This window comes from Panthera leo, chromosome F2 (genome assembly GCF_018350215.1).
Source record: "Panthera leo isolate Ple1 chromosome F2, P.leo_Ple1_pat1.1, whole genome shotgun sequence".
NCBI lineage: Eukaryota > Metazoa > Chordata > Mammalia > Carnivora > Felidae > Panthera > Panthera leo.
In genome coordinates this window covers 64723208-64741058 of record NC_056695.1, presented here as the reverse complement: position 1 = coordinate 64741058, position 17851 = coordinate 64723208, and the positions used below count along the sequence as shown (strand labels likewise).

Genomic DNA, 17851 nt, shown 5'->3' with positions numbered 1-17851 from the left:
TGCCTCTTTAAATTTACTATAGTCAGATGTGACTCAAATGATTATCTTACCTTGAACATCTTTACTACTGTTTATTTTAAAGTTTTTATTGGATAACCTCTGTTCATTTTTTCTTAAATAAAAATTTTTAAGTTCTCATTGCAAAATTTTATTTGTCTTAATTCATGATTAAATGACATGGGGAATTAAATACATTACTTTTCCCTTCAAGGTCAGACTGAAGGACCAATGAAAGGGAGAAATTAAGAAACCTGACTTCATTTTGGTCTATTACTTGAAAATAGCAAAAGGACTTCATCTGTCTGGAGAACTCTCTAAGTAGTTACTGCTACTTCTGTTTATTATTTTCATTAACTTCCCAAGAAGAGTTCTGGAATCTTATAACCATTTTCATATTTTATAAGTAAAAAAATACATAAATAAATTCGAATGTGTTAGAAAAAGAAAATGGACAGGAGGAATTACTAAGAAAAAAAATTGAAATAAGCAAGACAAATAAAAGTTTGAAACTCAGTTGAGTAGTGATTGAGACTGCACACTGTCCTGTGGAGATAGTCGAGGCTCTGAGTAGAGGTAGTCTCCAGGGTCACTTAGCCTCTGAATTGAAAACAAAGCCCCTTGGTCTCCTGGGGGTTAACTGAACCCTTTCCACATGGGACCACACTGCCTCCCTGGAATTTACATGACACTTTCATCCTAAGCACTGGCACACTCCAGTGTCCAGGGCTGCTCCATGCCCGTAGGTTCAGTGGGTGGTCAGTATCATTTTACACAGAGAGAGACAGAAGTTCCAAAGGAGTTAAGTGACTTGCAAAGTGTCAAACAACACTTCAGGGGGCTGATCTAGAAACTCAGGGCACATCTCTTTACCCAGATATCTTTGAGAAAAAAGTGATTCTTACTTGCTTTGAAGAAGAAAAATAGTTTTGAGGGCAAATAGATGTAAAAGAGCTATGTTCTACATTTACGAGGGATTACAAAACACAGCAATGATGACTTTGCAAATAATTTCTCTAATTTAAAACGTGTGGGGATTTCACATTTTAAGAGACCATTGTTAATATTTTTCCCCAAGTTTTTGAAAGTTCTGGAGGACCATTACACTTACATGGGTTAATTTACCTATGATGATCATTATTTCTATGATATCTGCTCTAGTCTACAGAATGTAGAGTTAAGGAGAAGACACGCTACTTATCCTACAAGAAAATTGGAAAGATCTTAGTTTTGAGATGTAATGTTTCCAGATGGTTGAAATCGAAAGCAGACTTCCTCTCCTTGACTGTTCAGCCAAAGTTTTATGCAGCAGTAAATAAGCTCTTATTTGCTTGTGCCACATTTTATTGCAGGATACAGAAGGATTGAGGTGACCGATTTGGGGGGGGGGGGTGGTGATTCTCTTCTCCATATACTTGGTAGATACTGCTTCTGTCTTAAAACAGGAATACATAGTTCACAATTTTAACTTCAAGAATACTACAGAATTCTGTTGATTCTTTGATTTTATTGGCTTTTCCCATAAGACTTTTCTAACTAAAACTTGCAGAATACTCTCAATTCTATTTTCACACGCAAAGGCAGAAAAGAACAATGATGTTTCTTTCCCCTCCAGCTTTAAATATTAAACTGATTTTCATGAAAGTAAAAGCTCAGTACATTAAATTTAATTTGCATATACAATAACGAACAATTTTAGAAAAAATAATATCCTTGGAAATCTAAATTAGATTTTTTAAATGCTGATTTGCTCATTGATGGGTGTGTGACCATAAAGGAAACAGCTGACAAATGGTTGTTGGTTATTTAGTTTACAAATATAATTTCAATTTGTTTCCTGACTCACAATTTCTATTCCATTTTTGATAGAAACCATTTCAGCCATGACCTTTGCTGGATAATGTTTCTGGGCTTTCCCCAATATGTTGAACAAAAAGAATATGTACTGATTACTTAGAGGAATTAGTAGAACTGGCTTGTCACACGGCCATACTACATGTGAAATCTGGTTAGAGCATATGACAAGGCTTAATTATTGTGTACTATAGGTTCAACCCCTTCCAATCTATCTCTAAGATTAAAAAAAAAAGAATGCAATATTGTTGCAGAATCACCTCAAAGCTTTTGTTTTACCTCTATGCCTGTTGAAAGTAATTGTTTCCTCATCTTCAAATGTGTGGATGACAGGTATATTAGGACTGTGAATTTTCCAAGATCTGCAGAATTCAGGTGCCTAATTTATGGTGAAGTAAGAACTCAGCAAGAATGGTGGCTGGAAAGAATATTGATTATAATCACTACAATATAGCTAAAAATACCCTCCCCCACAGGCAAGTGGGAGGGAAACAGGCTGTTGGGAGACTACACTGTTGGGAGAGAGGGCAGAACATGTGAGCCTCTGGTTCATTTCTATAAACATGTGCTGATTGTCAATAGTGTACTGGATACTGTCCTTGGCACCTGCTATGGACTAAATATTTCTGCCCCTCTTCCCTCTACCACGTGCTGATTCCTAGCCCCTAAGATGATGATATTAAGGGGTGGGACCTTTAAAAGCTGATTAGGTTGTGAGGGTGGAGCCCTCATGAATGGGATTAGGGCCTTTATAAAAGAATCCCCAGAGAGATTTCTCTTTTCTTCCAAGTTAGAACACAGTGAAGAAATGCCATGGAAGAATGAGAAAGTGGATCCTCATCAGACACTGAAATTGCAGAGACCTTGATCTTGGGCTTCTCAGCCTCCAGAATTGTGAAAAATAAATTTTTTCCATTTATTGTTTGTTTGTTTTTAAGCTCTGTGCCCAGCATGAGGCTTGAACTCACAACCTGGAGATCAAGAGTCGCATGCCCTACTGACTCAACCAGCCAAGCAGCCCATACTTTTTTTTTTTTTTTTCATTTACATGGATGATATGGTATTTTCTTATAGCAGCCTGAACAGACTAAGAGAGCATCTTTATTCAGTGATGAAAAAGACTCAGTACTTGACCAAGGAATGAACATCCTAGTATGGTTTGCTTTTAGACCACTGTAACTTGTGTCTTTGTAGGGTTTCCAGAGGAAGGGCTTCTTGAAAATAGTATGAACCAGGAGATAAAGGATGGAAAGGGGTTCACATGTAGGGGACAGCCTGAACAGAGGTACAGAATTATGAAACATAGTGCATGCATAGGTGACTAGAGACTATAGGCAATTTTAATTACTGCAGCACAAAATCCGGAGGCAAAGAATATAAGAAGTAACTGGTCATAGTCATAAATAATCTCTTTTTCTGTACATATGTGTTCAGTGCTGTCTCCTTGTGAGATAACAAGCATCATTTTGGCAGTGAATGTGCCTTGTTCAGTCTGTTAGCCCCAGCATGGAGCAAATGATTGATAACGTCTTATTAATGAACAATCATTTATTGATAAATGAATGCATGACCTGAATAAAAGCAGTGTGTGTAAGTTCAAAGCAAAGGAGAGATTTTTTAAATATTCAATAGGTAAAAACACTGGGACTTGCCAATAAAAATTAAAAATAACATCTGGGTGCTGGTATTAGATCACTCCCACTCTAGGACAAGGCGTAGCATAGTGTTAAGGATGTAAACTCAGGAATGATCTTAGCTCAAATCCTGGAACCCTGATTTCCTAGCCATGTGCCCCTGGGCATGTGATTTAATCCATCTGTGCTTCAGTTTACTGAAATGCACAATATAGTATATGCCACATCATGTGGTTCTGAGACTTACATGACTTAATTCTCATGAAGCACTTAGAACAAAGCCTGGGGGACAGCATATGTTCAATGAAAAGCTCAGATTAAAATTTCATTAAGTCATTAGCAATGAATGTTTCACTGCAGGGACGTGCCTCAGCTTTTAAATTTCAGCAATATCTCTTCTTTCAATCCTCACTCTTTCTCTGAAGGGTGTCACTGTCTTTATTTAACAAATGGAAAGTAAGAAGCCCCAAATTAAGTGATATGCTAAATTTACACAGATTGTCAGCACCAGAACTGGGTTCAGAACAGGGATGCTTTGATTTCCCCACAGCGCTTTCTACTGAATCTCTCGAAGGGTGAGCTCACAGCTGGCTGTACATGGTGGTGAAGAGTTTAAAAGTCAACTTTTAACTACTTATAAGAACATATGTTTTGGCAAATTGCATCAGATTGAAGACCCACTCAACCAGTGTAGACATGCCTACTCTTACCTGATGCCAACACCAAAATCTTTAGAGAAGTTCTTCAGACATGTAATTTTTGTTATAGTCCATTAAAGATGTCTTACATAAATTTAACTGAAATATTTTTATGCCTAAAATGAATTTTCTTTGACCATGAGTTCCACTTTTACTTGAGATTCTCAAGTAGTTTTCATCTGCTTCTATCTTCCTCAACTAGGAGAGCCTTGTGTTCATAATGTACTAATTTTTATGTCATTTCTCTTAGGGAGCATTACCAAAACCAGAAATAAAATATTGGAGAAATAAAAATGAAGGTAAAGAGAGTGGGTTTGTAGGGGTAAGGATTTTGCAAGTCATTTGGGAGAAATAAAGAAAATTTAATAAAAATAACCCTACTCCTTAGAAATGCCTTTGAGGGCTTGACCGAGGCGATGAACAGAATCCAAACGCAGAGGACGTGATAAGGCTGAGGCATTGTGCGTTGTGGCCCAGCAAGGAGCTGAAACTGCTCACAGAAATTTGCCAGCTCTGTCCTGGCCACTGGATTAAATCAAGGCCCTCCAAATCTTTTCTTGTCAAAAATTACTTTAAATTTCTAGGAGGAAGAAAGAAAGGATTTAAATAGGGTGCCAAAGTTGAGTCAAAATTTCATAAAATGTCTGAAATGAATTGAATATGTGGACAAGGAATCCAGCCCTAGAAAAAAATCTGTCCCTTGTGATCCATAGGCAGGGCAGATCCCTGAGGATTCATGATCTGTCTGCTGGAGAAGAACAGACATTGAGAAGAAGTTGTAACAAACTTGTATAGCAGTTTGAAAATAATGTTTGTTTCATGTGATCATAAAAAGTGGTCATAATGTATGCCTTTGGTTTTTTGTGTTGTTTTTATTTTGTTTTGTCTTATGTATTTACTTGTTTTTCATTTTATGTTTCTAGTGATTCATTCTTTATTTTATTTTAATAAAAATATCAATCAAGGATGGATTGGGGAAGGAAAAAAATTGACACATTTCCACACATAGTTTGAAAAGTACTATCTTAGATTGAATTTTTTTTTTTCCCAACAAAGTATAGCAAATTTACAATCATCACATTAAAACTGTGGGGGAAGGAAATAAAAGAGTTTCTGCCAAAGAAGAGAAGATAAGTGGAGGTTAATTTACATTGTCCAATATTCCTATTTTAAGATATACAAAACATCACTGATAATCTTACTAGGTAATATGTTGGATTTATCCTTTTTATTGGATATACATGTGATATGTGTTTATAAGTGCTTTGATAGTTGCATTTATAGCTATACCTCCTTATCATAAGTTAACTTTAATATCACATAATTTAAAAAAAAATTTTTTTTAACGTTTATTTACTTTTGAGACAGAGAGAGACAGAGCATGAACGGGGGAGGGTCAGAGAGAGAGAGGGAGACACAGAATCTGAAACAGGCTCCAGGCTCTGAGCTGTCAGCACAGAGCCCGACAGGGCTCGAACTCACGAGCTGTGAGATCATGACCTAAGCCGAAGTCGGATGCTTAACTGACTGAGCCACCCAGGCGCCCCTAATATCACATAATTTTTAACAGCAATTTCTTTGCAAGAAACTTTTTGGGACTATGGTCCTTAAGTGGAAAGGATTATACAACATTTTATATTCCTGTCTGCACATCTTTTCAAGGTTAAAGTTTCCATATAATGACCTATAGTGTTCACACTAAGTCCTTTTGTTTTTCCTGAATTTACTTGCTTCAAAAGTATGATAGGTAGGGGTACCTGGTTGGCTCAGTCAGTGGAACATGTGACTCTTGATCCCAGGGTTGTGAAATTTAAGCCCCACGTTGCGTGTAGAGACCTCTTGAAAATAAAATCTTTAAAAAAAAAAAAGTATGATAGGTAATGTTTACATTAGAGAACAATTTTTTTTTTCATCTTTCCAATGCTTTCAATTCCTGTAGACGTTTCTATTTTGCTTCTTGTTATGAGCTATCAAGGAAGGAAGCAGGGTACTCAGTGATTTATTTAAAAAAATAAAGACAAAAAAATGAAAAATGTTAAACCCAATTCTTACAAAAGAATCTAAAATTCCAGAATTTTCCAATATTAGCAGTACTAAAATTAGACTTGGGTAGGCAGAACCTCTGCCCTGGCACACTCAAGGTGACGTGCCCACCCACACACATCCCTTCAGATCATGCTCTGGCAATGGAGGAGCCTGGGGTTCCCTGCCCCAAAGGCCAGATCCCAATTCCTGGCCTGTGTGGCCACCTTCTCTGAGTCTATAGCCCTGAGGTGACTGCAAAGGAAGTGTGAGGAACCGAAGGCTCAAGTGAGGCTCAGGGGCATCTGTGGGGGGAGTGGCAAACAGATCTAAAGTGTGGTCTGGGGTGTCCCTGTGTCCACAAGACCCTGGAAGTAAGGGAGTCAGTTTGAGAGGGGTGGTGGTGCAGGAAGTAGGGCCATGCCCTTACAATATCAGGTATAGAATTGACTCCAACTACAGGGTTGGAGATGTCTGAAAGTAAGACTTCCAAATTCTTGATGAACCAAACGTTGCTACAACCTCTCCCAGTAGAGTTGGCAATACTAGTAATTGTCTTAAATTCTCATCTCTGCTTTGAGGGTTTTGTCCCACAGGTATGCTCTGAATAATGTGCAAGAAAATGCCTTTCTTCACTTTCATTTATTTAAAAAAACAATTGGATATTTCCTTTGTTTCAGACACTAATTTAGGTGCCAGGGATATAGGAGTGAACGAAACAAACAAACGAACAAATAAAGTCCTTGTCTTTAAGGAGGTTATAAGTTAGTGGGGAAAAGAAGTATAAATAAATAAATTGAAATAAGTATAATTAGATAAATTTACAATAATATAAAAGGGATAAAAGTGGGAATTGGAAGACTAAAAGGATACATTATATGTATATACATATATGTTCATACATACGATATAGGTTCATATGTACATATATGTTCTTTATAATAATGCTACCCCTGGATGTTCACTAAAATAATGCTACCATAGCAAAAAATACCATGAAACAACTAACATGTCTGTTAATCTGGTCTTGGTTGACAAAACTAGAGTACAGCTAGATAAATACTGTTTATTATATAGCTGTTAAAAAATGAGGTTAAGGCTTTTTGCATATGCTGATGAGGCAGTATCTCTAACACAGACTAAAAAACCTGATGAGGTAATATCTCCAACACAGAGGCAAAAAACGTTTCCCTCTGTGTTGGAGATATTACCTCATCAGAATATGCGAAAAGCCTTACTTCATTTTTTAACAGCTAATGTACATTGTATGGTAAGTAATATGATTCATTTAAAATAATCAAAAGAATATATATGCATATGTATATATGTATACTCACATACACACACACACACACACACACACACACACACACACACACACGTGTGTACCTGTGTTTGTATATCTGCATGGAAAATTTCTAGCCAACCAGAGCAGGAAGAGGCGATAGTGGCCACATGGAGTAGGAAGTACACTATTTGCTAAACGTCTTTTTGCTCTGGTTTAACTTTTTACCATGTGTATTTATTACTTTTCAAACCAATGGTTGTTTTAAAGACCCAGACTGGACAGAAAAGGAAGTGTTGCGGTGTAGACTGGGAGCAGTGGAATTCCAACCGGAGCGGGCGCTGTGGCTGGGGAAAATTAACTACTCCTTCTGGGTGAGGGAAATGTGAACAGGGGAGAGAAAAATCCAGGTGGTTGACGTAGATGAAACTCCAGTGAATGCATTTCCTGAGACACATCTAAAGGGGAGAGAAGCAGCTGAACCAGTTTTGAAACGAGAATATTTGCTGTAACATCCGACTGAGAATAAATTAAAATCATCCGAGGTTCCAGGTTGGGAAGCAGGATCATGGCAATGAGAGGTGGTGATTTGATGAGAACCATGTTTGATGGATTCAAGAACGGTGACATTGTCTTCTCGGTAAGCTGTGAACCCGGAATGTAAGACACAGACTGAGGTTCTGGTTCCATGGTGCTGGGCTTAGGCTGGGTGAAACACCGGTGGAGGAAAGGTGTTTAGGACAGGGAGCATCTAGAGTCAAGAATCCCACTACAGGTAGCATCCAAAGGCAAGGCTCCAGAGGAAGCCGAGACCCTCTCTCTGAAGATACCAGGAGCCAGAGGCTAGGCAGAGAGAATGAGATGTCAGGACAGAGCCCCACATTCAGAATGGAGGCTGGAAGGCAGATCTGGAGAGGTGCCTGGGGCTTGGTAACCGAGACCTTTGCTCTGGGCCCTCTGCAGGTACAGACAAGAGCATGTGCTAGGAGGCTGAGACTCAGCACCAGCACAGGAGCCCAAGGTAACTTCCACTTCCTGCAAAATCAGAGTTGTGTCGCTTTCTCATCTTGCCTTCAGGCTCAGGTCAAAAACAGACCAGCTATTGGGTACCACTTTATAGAATCTGTGGCACCTGTACCAGTAGAAAATATGGTATGAGATAAAGAACTCTGACGTCAGACTTCTAGGGGTCAATCACCACTTTCTAGTTTGAGACTTTGGGCAAGCTATTTAACCTCTCTAAACCTCAGTTTCTTCACCTTCAAAATGGAATAATAATACTATCTCCCTTGTAGGGTATTATTGTGAGCATTAAAGGAGATAATGAACACATAACAGCCGGCAGGTGGTAAATGCTCAATACGTGATGATTGATGATAATGGTGATGATATAGCAGCATCAGGCAATGTGTGCATGACATTACTGCATTCAACAACAGCTTCAAGGTGACATTTATCTGTCTGGATCCTTCAGTGGTCTGGTAGGAGCAGAGACTGCTAGAAGTACGGATGAGGGTCAAGAAGAGGAAGCCAGCTGGAGTTCTTGTAACTTAGCCATCTAGCTAGTGCAAATGAGCTATAGAATTATTATTCACAGCTCTTGTCATCCCATCCCATCCCTCCCTCCATGCTCTTGTGTCCCCAGGCTGGGAAAAATCTGTTATAGAATCATTCTCACGAACATGGGGATTTATCTATAGTTTCATGCATTGTATCCTTATCATCCACAGCTATACAGAGGCCCAAACTAGCTGTGGGTCTTATCATAATTAATCTTACTAATTAGGTTTTCTACTTCCTTTGTTTGCTGCTTCCCATTCCTTCAGAACTGATGCTGGGAATTTTATACTAGAAAATTGCAGCTGCGTTCATATGCCATGAAGCTCCAATTACAGAAGAGACTTCCATAGCTCCATGAGTTCCGTAATCTAACTTCCATGCACATTAATCCTTCCTCTGTACTGGAGGTAACTCAAATTTTCTGCCCGTTCAAGTGTTCAGTGAATGCTTTCTTGTCTGATGTAGTGTGAGGATACTGGGGTGGGGTATTTTCTCATAGTACTCGATAGTTAGGACACATTTCCTAGAGAGTGTCAGTTAATTGTATATTCATTTTCTATTGTTATTCTAAGAAATTTCCAAGTACCTAGAGGCTTAAAACAATGCAAATTTATCATTTCAGTTTCTTCAGGTCAAATTCTGGGCAAAGCAAGCATCAGCTAGTTCTCTGCTTAGAGTCTCAACAAGACTGATACCAAGGTATCAGCAGGGCTTCTGGAAGGTCTGTATGTAAGTCCACGTCAAACTCATTCAGGTTGTTGGAAGAATGCAGTTTCATGTAGGACTGAAGTCCCCCATTTTCTTGAGGATTGCCAGATGGGGGTCCATTCTCATCTTCGAGAAGCTACTTACATTCTTTGGCTCCTGGTCCCTTATCTCCACCTTCAAAGCCAGCACTGGTGAATCAAGTCAAACTTCAAATCTCTCCAACCTCCTCTTCCACCGCATCTCTCATTCAATTTCACAGCTCAAAAATTTTAATTTTGCCAGTTCTCAGTATATTCAAGGTCCAACAAAGAAACAAGACCAAACTAGGTGCATAAGTAGGTTTCAACTCCAATTCAATGCTAATGGCTGTCACACATGCTGTGTAGAGAAGGATACTGAGTCTATAACAAAGTTGAACACGACCTGAGCTGTAATAATTGCTTAACGACATTGTCTGTATGTACTTGTGTGGTTCTAGGGGTGGTGGACGGAGAAAGTCTCAGCATGTATGTCATGTGAAGTGCAGCACCTAAAAGAGACCTCCATGTTTGTTCTCTGAGTTCTTTTCTAATATTAGAACTCCTTAGAAAATGAAGGCACGATAGGAAGATTGCGCCACTGATGCGGGTCAACTCTCACTGTTCTCTCGTATCTACTGTTAGACTGTCACTCCCTGGCTCCCGTTCTTTGAGTTCTCTGGGTCTTCAAATAAGTTGTTCAGTCATTTATAATGCTCTTCACTCACATTTCCATTTGTTACAATTCCTTTAAGAACCAATCTCAAATGTCATCTCTTTAGGAAAACTTGATACAAATCATAATAATAACAGTTAATATATCTTGGATAAAAACTAGGTACTATTCTACTAAGTCTATAAAGTGAATATTATTATATCCATGTTTAAGATGAAGAAACAGAGTCAAATGACTAGCTCACTTCCTAAAGTAAGTCCAGTTACTAAGAGCAAAGTCAGGTTGCAAACCCATCTGGGTTCGAATATGAGTCTCTTGTTCTTAATTTGTGTTCTGATGTTAAAATGCTCTATGTTTAATTTTTTAAAGATTATTTATTTATTTTGAGAGAGAGAGAGAGAGAGCACATAGGGTAGGAGCAGAGACAGAGGGAGGGAGACTTCTAAACAGGCTCCGCGCTGATATAGTGCAGAGCCCAATGCAGGGCTTGAACTCACAAACTGTGAGATCACAGCCTGAGTTGGAATCAAGAGTCACATGCATAACCACTGAGCCACCCAGGTGTCCTTGTGACTCCTTAGGTTTAAATCACTGCCTGCACAAACTTTTCTTAATTTCCCCAAGTATATCATGCCTAGATTTGAAATGTTCTCTTCTTTACTTGGAAGGGTCTGCTGAGACCCTTGACATTTCTCTTCTTGTATTATCTTGTGTAATCTTCCTTTACTCTCTACATCTGGTGGGCTGCTTGTGACCTCCCTGAGGGCTGGGGCCAGGTCTTACTGTCTTATTTAAAGGATCCAGCATTCCGCCTAATAAATGTCTAATAAATAACCGAAGAATTGATGAGCACTCGTCTGAGTGGACTTTTAGAGAGCCTGACATAAGAAATTTTTCTGCTTATATTAGGAGAGTGTAAGGAAAGATGACTTAAGTTAGGCATGTGTTAGTTACCTTTAATCCTCCTAATTGAGGCTTTAGCTTAAAGTTAAATTCCAATATGATTAAAAGTGCAGTACTGATCTCACACGCCATTCCGGCCGTACGTCAATGCTCACCCACTGGGAGTATCAACCTTCCGAAGGTTAAAGCTAATGTCTGAGGGAGGAGCACCACTAGTTAGTGGTGCCAGAAGATTTAGGCCTTGGGGATCTGCACAAAACAACCCGCCCCTTTTTTCACACAGTGATGTTACCACTTGCTAATCAGTCAACAACTGGCCTCTGCGATAGAATTTCTCCTCTGGATTTGCACAGTTCATAAAGGCAGAACTGTCAGTGGACTTTTCCTTTACAAAACACCATCAATTTCCATGAAAGTGTTTATTTAGCTTTGGGGACAGGAAATGACTGCACTCCCAAACACGGTGAGATAGGGTGACGCTGCAATTTCCTGGTCATTATTTGAGGCACGATTGAGAACACAGTATACCTCCATTCATTAATTCAGAATGTTTTGATACTATCTATATACCTATAGTTCTCTCTCTCTCTCTCTCTCTCTCTCTCTATATATATATATATATATATATATATATATGTTTCTGTAATTCTTTTTATGTACGTATAGTAATTTATGAGATGTTCCCAAACGCTGCCCAAATAAGAGAAGACTCGGCTGAAAGTGACTCCAACGTTGAAGAAATTGTGATCTCACACAGCCACATGGTCTGTACATAGGGGTCAGTTAATTCAGTGGTTTGGTAGAATCATCAAGGACCCACGTTGCTAACATCTCTTTGCTTTGCCATTCTCATCATGGTAGACTTTGTCCTCAGCTTCCCCACTCAAGATCTCAAAGTGGGTGCTACAGCTCCCAGCTTCACATCATCATACCACCAGGTCAGAAAGGAAGAAGGGAAGGAGAGGGTAGTGTTGTACTGTTGTTAGTTGGAGAAGCGATTTGTCTGGTTAATTTCAATACAGAATGAGACTCTGGCATGCTAACTAGTGCCCCCTGAGAGCTGTTGGCGTCCTCCAAGTTTTTAGCAGGCCTGGTAGCATCCAGCCACCTGAGACTGAGCCATAGCAGGTTAGTGATGTTCTTAGCTGTCCAGGGTCACGCACTACACTGCTTGGCTCAGCGTGTGCCTACCCTACCCTGGCAGGCACAGGTAAGCCACTGAATCCCATTTGTGATGGGGATCCCAAATTGACTAAAGGAATATAAAATACTATTAAAGTCTGTTTACTAGTTTCGAATATACCACAAGTAATACAAATTCAGTCATGTTTAGAAGGGAAGAAGTCTGGTTTAAAATGTTTATTTGAGGGCAAATCAATACTTTCAGCCCACTAACGGAGAGTGTATTTATTTAGTCATGGCTCCAATGTATTAGAAAACACTAACTAGCCAAAACACAGTTACTATATTTTCTAAAAATTTTAATTCTAGATAGAAGTCTTAACTCATAAGCAGGCTGTCTTGACAAGTACTTTTTAAGGTCTTAGTATTCATTGTAATAATATTTTGCTAGGTTAATTTATAAAAATGGATACACAATTTGCTTTAAGTTTATAATATATTAAAGTTGAATAAATGCTATGTCACTTTAAATAAATATTGTAATTTTATTTTATTTAAAAAAACATGTTTTTTAAAAATTATTTTTAAATGTTTATTTCTGAGAGAGAGTGAGCGTGAGCATGCGGGGGGCAGAAAGAGAGGGAGACACAAAATCCAAAGCAGGCTCCAGGCTCTGAGCTGTCAGCAGAGCCTGATGCAGGACTCGAACCCATGAGCCATGAGATCATGACCTGAGCCGAAGTCAGAGGCTTAACCGACTGAACCACCCAGGTGCCCCAAACCATGTTGTTTTTTAGCCGTGAATACTTTCTAGCAATCTGTAGCAAGAGTCTCTCAGTATTATTAGCAAAGACAAACAATCACCATGATTGGAAGATTAATCAAGATTCCCCTACACCTCCAGGAGCAAAAGAGGATTTCTGTCTCCCCTAAAGTAAGTATCTGCTGCAGACCTACTAAGTCCTGCTTCTCTGAACACAAAAGGAGGGACTGAGTTGCTATATCTGCCATATATACATAATTCTTTTTTTTTTTTAAGTAAACTCTACCTCCGGTGTGGGGCTTGAACTCACAACCTTGAGATCAAGAGTCACATGCTCTACTGACTGAGTCAGCCAGGCACCAGATACATCATTCATTTTTATCCCTCACAATGGCCTAGTATGGAAGGTCCATGTGATAGGCATTGATAACACCCACCAACAAATGCAACTCTCCTCCGTTTAGCCACAGAGAGGCATGAAATTCCATGCATATTGAGACCAGGTCATGTGACTTATTTTGCACAAGCAAATTTAAGTGTATGTGACATTACTTCTGAGCAAAGAGCGTTTAATTACTACACTAATTGCTAGTGCTCTCTTAGTCTTCCTTGGCAACGTGTGGGAGCTGCTGTGGAATAGAGGCACAGTGACTGGAACCATCCCATGGAAGACAGCCACCTTGCACAGAATAGGAGTCAGTGTGAGATAAACCTTCAATGTTTTAGGCCACTGAGGTTGTGTGTTTTTTACAGCGTATCAGCTTAATTCAACTGCTAGAACTAGTCAACTGGAGTTGGGTCCATATTTTTTCCTGAGGGTGCTAACCACAAAAATTATGTAACTTACTCAGTTCTACCATCTAGTTCATTCCTACTTCAACTTAGACCTTCTTACCTTTCTTTTCAGTAGCTGGAGTAAAAGTAATCCTATTCATTTAAGGGGGAAGTGGCATATAAATAGCGTGCTCTAAAGACATCGGATTCCATAAGCATTTATGAAACACCCTGTTATGTTGCAAGGACATATGTCTCCTCCATATACATTGTTACATTTTGACCTCACAAGAAAAATCTGTGGAGCGGGAAATATTGATATAACCATTGCACAGAAGAAGGCTCTCATGCAGAGGTGGCTAAATAAATTCTTCAAGACCACCCACTAGTAAATGGTAGAAATGAAACACAAATCCAGCTTGTTTGGTTCTAATTCAATATACTTTTCACAATGCTATTCTATGGGCTTAGAAAATAAGTTCAAAGAAGAGGGGTGTGTGGGTGGCTCAGTTGGTTAAGCATCCAACTCTTGATTTCAACTCATGTCATGATCTCACCGTCATGAGATGGAGCCCCATGTTGGGGCTTAAGATTCTCTCTCTCCCTCTCCCTCTGCCCCTCCCACACTCATGCTCTCTCTCTCTTTCAAATAAATAAATAAACAAATAAATACATACATACATAAAAGAAAATCAATTCAAAGATGGAAACTAGGCCCAAGTAATATAATACTTCAAAAGAGTATTTAAAAGACATGATGGGTAAGAGTAAATCATATTAAAGAGTTTAGACAAATATGTTCAAAGCCAGAATATAAGTACTAGTGGTACTTGAGATAATTTTGTGTGTCATCCAATAAGGTGTTCACTAGTATGAATTGGGCCTCTGCTTCATCTCACTAAGTGTCACTAAAATCCCTGGACATTATATAAAAACAGACACAAGATGATTCTGAGAGGCAGAGAGAAGATGACAGTAATTTGATATCGTTCCAAGGAAAGATGTAATGGTGAGTTCCCTCGGTCTTCTCTTTGCCTCATGTATCCTACACTTGGAACCAAAGAAGCTGGTAGTACAGACGATGCTTGGTTCCCCCAAAAATCATATGTTGAAATCCTAACTCTCAATGTGATCCTAACTCCCAGTGTGATGTGTAAGGTCTTTGGGAGATGACAAGGTTGTCAGAGTGGAACCCCATGAATGGCATTAGGGCCTTTATAAAAGAGACCTCAGAGAGATCCCCCACCCCTTCCACCAGGTGAGGACATAGTGAGAAGGTAGCCATCTATGAACCAGAAAGGGTTCATAGACACCCTTTGCTGAGATTTCAATTTTGAAAATTTGTAAGGTGTCATGAGACACCTTATCTGCTAGTACTTGGATCTTGGGTTTCCCAGCCTTTGGAATGGTGAGCAGTGAGTTTATGCTATTTATAAGCCACCCAGTCAATGGTAGTCTTTCATGATATCCTGACCAGACTAAGACAACTGTAACCTGGGAATGCTGATGGATAAGGACACAAAAAGATCTCCCTGAAGGGCTTGCTCTCTTTAGTCGAAGAACCAGGAGAGAGGCAGATGAGCAGGACAGAAAAACCTTTTAGATAATAATCAAACACCACAGCCAAACACCACAGAAAAACATCTCAGGTTCTTCCTCCACCCACGCCAGCAAAGACAAAATGAAGAATCTAAATCTAGATCTAAATGTACCCTTGTGAGGCTCTAATGAGGCACCCCAACACCTCCCCCTGTGTGGTAGTAGAGATGCTGAGTAGACAGTGTCAGTGACTGCTGGGGAACCTGAACTTTCTTCACCCTCATCCATAATAACTATGTACCCCTCCACTTAGCCATCAGGATGGTGTCAAGTGAAGCCTAGTCACTATCACCCAGTGTTAGTGAGGCACCCACCACTGTGGTGTCAGTGCAGCCCATGTGGGTATCTAGAACTAACACCCCAACCAACAGTAATAAGGAATCCTCCTTCTTGTGTGTGAGGCAGAGTAAGGACTCTGGATTTCTGTCTCCACCAGGAAGGAACAATATGGCATCCTCTTTACCTTCGGTAGTTGGGGCAATATCATGAAATGCCAGGTAAAACAAAGTTTGAAGAGATCCAGAGTCTCATAATTTAAACATTTCTGGAATTCAGTAAAATTACCTAGCACATGAAGAACCAGGAGGATCTCAAGCCGAACGAGAAGACAATTAGTAAGATGCCCATTTAGAGATGACACAGATGTTAGAACTATGTGACAAAGATTTGAAAGCAGCCATCACAGTGCTTGAACAAGCAATTGTAAATATGCTTGAGACAAATTTTCAAAATTGAAATCTCAGCAAAGGAATACATTAAATAAAGAAAAACCAAAGGGAAATATTAGAACTAAAATAAACAATAACCCAAATAAAAATATCGGTGGATGGGATCCACAGTAAAATAGAGAGGACAGAGAAAAAGAACTGGGGAGCTAAATGATAGAACAATAGAAATCACCCAATCCGAACAACAGGGAGAAAACAGAGTGAGAAGAAAATGAACAGAGCCTCAGGGACCCCTGGGACTACCAAAAAAAAAAAAAAAAAAAAAAAAAAAAAAAAGAAAGAAAAAGAAAAAAGATACAACATTTGTGTCACTGGAGTCTCACACGGAAAGACTACAAGAACACAGCTGAAAAAGTACTCAAAGAAATAATGGCTGAAAGTTTCTCAAATTTGGCATGAGATACACCTACAGACTTGAGAAGCTCTAAATGGGGTGGGGGGGGATCCCAAGGAAATCCATTCTCAAACACATAATGAAACCTCTTAAAACTGAACACACAAAAAAATTGTGAAGGCAGACAGAGAAAAGCAATGCCTTTCTTTAGGGGAAAAATCATTACAATGACAGTCCATTTCTCATCAGGAAACATAAAGGTTACAAAAAAGTGGCACCATATTTATCCAAATGCTGAAGAATCCTAGATTCAGTGAAATACCCTTCAGAAATGAAGCGGAAATCAAGACACCCTCAGATAAATGAGAACTAAGAGATGTTGTTACCAATGGACCTGTCCAAAGAGAATGATGAAGGGAAGGTATCTAAACAGAAAGATAACCATGAAAAAGACACGTTGAAAGGAAGAAGGAACACAGTAAGCAGAAACATGTGTGAATACAATAGTTTTTTTTTCCTTCTGAATTTCTAAATTACGTTTTCTGAATTATGCCATTTGAAGCAAACATTGTAACACTGATGTGGCTCTGAATGTTTATAGAGGAAATATTTATGAAAACTATTTTACTAATGGGAGGAAAGTAAAGCGTGGTAAGATTTCTATACTTCACAGATACTTTTATACTTCGCAGGTGAAATGAGGACTGAAATAGACTGTGATCAATTGTATATAATGTGATGTGATGTAATGTAACACCCAGAGCAACCACGAAAAAGTTATGGTATTTTGAGTGCAAAATATGCACTCACAAGCATTAAAGACAAATCAAAATGAAATTCTAGAAAATATGCAAGTGACCTACAGAAAGACAGGGTAAGAGAAAACAGGGACAAAAAAAAAAAAAAAAAAACAGAGAGAACAAACTCAAAATAAAGGTGGCACTGAATTACATAGTGAAAAAAGAACCTTCCCTTTTCTTCTAAAAAAATTTTTTTTAATGTTTATTTATTTTTGAGACAGAGAGAGACAGAGCATGAATGGGGGAGGGGCAGAGAGAGAGGGAGACACAGAATCGGAAGTAGGCTCCAGGCTCTGGGCCATCAGCCCAGAGCCTGACACGGGGCTCGAACTCACGAACCGTGAAATCACGACCAGAGCTGAAGTTGGACGCTCAAC

The 17851-nt window shown here is 39.1% G+C and overlaps 1 long non-coding RNA gene across 1 annotated transcript; it reads right to left on the bottom strand.

The window, feature by feature from the left end:
* Positions 1-1348: 1348 nt before the first annotated feature.
* LOC122210805 lies at positions 1349-4759 on the bottom strand. Its single transcript, XR_006198257.1, has 3 exons — positions 4565-4759; positions 2131-2269; positions 1349-1432 (listed from the first exon to the last, which is right to left on the bottom strand). It is a non-coding gene; the product is annotated as an uncharacterized LOC122210805 (long non-coding RNA).
* Positions 4760-17851: the final 13092 nt, after the last annotated feature.